General features: G+C 49.9%; 1 pseudogene across 1 annotated transcript; it reads left to right on the top strand.

Annotated features, from left to right (window-relative positions):
- Positions 1–228: 228 nt before the first annotated feature.
- On the top strand, positions 229–1,096 carry LOC103698737 (RING-H2 finger protein ATL80 pseudogene; annotated as a pseudogene). Its single transcript, XR_015987863.2, has one exon. The product of XR_015987863.2 is annotated as an RING-H2 finger protein ATL80 pseudogene (transcript).
- Positions 1,097–2,894: the final 1,798 nt, after the last annotated feature.

Below are 2,894 nucleotides of genomic sequence, written 5' to 3'. Positions count from 1 at the left end.
CGTTCAGGTACCACCACGTGCAAGCTTCCGGTGTGGACCCAATCCCCACTTCCAACAGGCCAGCCCTCCACGTCATCATCGTCATTGATATCCTTTCAGGAGGGCATTTTCGTCATCCAAAGAGTCGGCCGTGGGCTTCTCGTTATTTACGCCCAAAGGCAGGGGCTTTTTCATTGACTGCATTAGTTTTTTATTTTAAGTTAATTCCGTTCTTGCGTTCCTATGTAAACGAGTCCCCATCTCAAGTTCCGACCTTCCCCTGTTATCCCCTCGCTCTTTCTCTCTCTCTCGTTATGCCTCCGGCGGCTAGATTTCTTCAGACGAACTCCGGATACCTCCCGGTGGCGGAGCCGCCGGATCCCCTGGCAGTGGACTCTGACGTGGTGGTGGTCCTGGCGGCGCTTCTCTGTGCCCTGGTCTGCGTGCTAGGTCTAGCCCTGGTGGCGCGCTGCGCCTGGCTGCGGCGGCCATCCGGCGACCCATCCGACTTGGGCGGCAGCGGAGCACCATCGCGTCCACCTCCGGACAAGGGGCTGAAGAAGAAGGCACTCCGCTCCCTCCCGAAGCTCTCCTACGACGGCGCAATCGCCGTCCCCGGCGGGAGGCTCGCCGACTGCCCGATCTGTCTCGCCGAGTTCGTGGAGGGCGACGAGATCCGCATCCTCCCGCCGTGTGGCCACGGTTTCCACGTTGCGTGCGTCGACACGTGGCTGGGTTCCCACTCCTCCTGCCCCTCCTGCCGCCGGATTCTCGTCGTCGCCGCTGGCGCCCCTTCGTGGTGCCGCCGCTGCGGGGCGAGCTCAGACACCGCTGCCTCCTCGTCCGCGGCGGCGGAGGAGGAGGGCGGCGGCAAGGCTAGGGAGGACGGTGACGCCAACAGGTTCCTTCCCTGAGTTCCGCCTTCCTCTCATTACTTTCTTTATCAAAAAGAATTGTAGTTATTCCCCCAGGTTTGTTGTTTGGAATTTAGAGTGGTGGTGGGATTAGAAATTTAGAAGCTGAAATGATGTTGATTGTAATTGTATGTTAGGATTGCTGTATAAAATGAGTAGAATTTAAGGATTAACAAAAAAGTTACAAGAAAGAGTTCAAGTGAAGCTACCGTGGTATACCCAAAAAAAAAAAAAAAAAATGATACTGAGTGATTTCTTTCTTAAAAAAGTTTTTCGGCAGAAAATTGTGCTAAGATTGTAAAAAGAGTAATTTTTAATATTTTAATAATATGAAAAGACGGGTTTGTTCTTGCGAAGTGGTTAGGGCTTAGGCTTTATTACCCGAGAGGGAGAGGGAAGTGGCGGGGCACTCACATGTGACGACCGATTCCTCATTTTGGCTTTGGTTTTCGTTTTCGGCAGGGTTTGGGTTGGGAAAGGAAGGGACAGTTTGGGATTCACGTGAAGTCTTGAAAAGGAGAAGTAGTGGATGCACGGTTTCCCACCAGATTGGTCTTTTGGGAAGCTGAAGAGGGGAACAGGGCGAGGGCTCTGAACGGATGGGTTGATATTGCTGATCTGCCCATGGTGCCAAAATATAGATGATTAATTATCATTACCAGCGATCATTAATGGATAGAAGTAAAAAAAGATGCCAACTCACATACGAACTATTTTTCAAACATATGAGAACTGAAGAAAGAGAGAGAGAGTAATTTAGAAAATATCATACTAAAGTATATATGCGTATTATTTTTGGCATCGCTACAATGAAAAAGATTTTGTATGCCAATATTATTTAAAGTGAGATTTCAGGTTCAACTATGAGTAAAAAAGAGCAGCTCCAGTGTCTCGCCATTCAAGTACCCGGAAGCATCACGTTCAAGCGTAACATCATGTGCTATATCATTAAACAAAAATATCTTATTATATTAGTATAGCATAGTCAATAAAATAGTAATATAAATAATCTTGTCCATTTTCAAGACATGGATCAGTTTTTGAAAGAATGGTAGGAACAATTGGTTAAATGATAATGATTTGTTTATATTGGAGGTGCTACAATTGTTAATTGTTGCTCAATGGTAAACGGTGATAGGCGTTTATTATGTGGATCCATTTTTGTTTCCGTTTTGGTGCTGATATTTAGAGAATCATCAATGAATTTTATTGCCGCCATTGTACCAAGAGCATGAAAGGACCAAATAGCTAGCTTAACGTTTAGTTCGTAGTTGGCCGTTAGTAACGGGACATCTATTGTTGGGGAAAAATCCCAAGTCATACCACCATGGAGGCGCTCGGCCAAAAAGCGCCGACCGGAAAGGTGCTCGGCCAAAGAGTGCCGACCAGAGAGCACAGTCCAGAGGGGTGCTCGGCTAGAGAGCGCCGATCCGAAAAGATGCTCAGCCCAAGAGTGCCGACTGGAGCGCCAAGAGGCGCTCGGACCAACCAACGACCAAGTAGGGATGCTCGGCTAGAAAGAGCCGACCAGAGGACGCCGACCAGAAAAGCGCTCGATTGGAGGGCGCTGACCAGAGAAGAAAGAGCGCGAAATAAAGGCGTCCGGCTAGGAGGCGCTCGATCAAAGGGCGCCGACCAGAGGCATTAGAAGCGACCCCGCCACAGGGCGCCCCATTGGGCGACCAGCTCGGCTCGGCACCCCTGCCGAGCCGATTGCCCTGACCAAATGTTCAACCCCTACCTAACCCCCTGAGGGACTTGACAACTCCGCTACAACCTGCCGCTATCTCCAAGCCGTCAAGGCATAAGATCTCCGCAGGTATTTGGCACGACCTGCCATTAATGCATGAGACCCCCTCAAGTCTCCGATGCGCTCAGTCATTTAATGAACACGGCTCAAGACGATCTCCGGATCACTGAACCATCAAAGCGTATGGCTCTCCCTGACCGCCGGTTCATTCGGTAATAAATGCGCTTACCATCCATGGACCCCGGGCCTAC

This window comes from Phoenix dactylifera, chromosome 6 (assembly GCF_051530095.1).
Source record: "Phoenix dactylifera cultivar Ajwa chromosome 6, Ajwa_hap1_PhDact_Kaust_v1.1, whole genome shotgun sequence".
Lineage (NCBI taxonomy): Eukaryota > Viridiplantae > Streptophyta > Magnoliopsida > Arecales > Arecaceae > Phoenix > Phoenix dactylifera.
The sequence above is the reverse complement of the archived record's forward strand: the minus strand, read 5'-3'. Positions and strand labels throughout refer to the sequence as shown.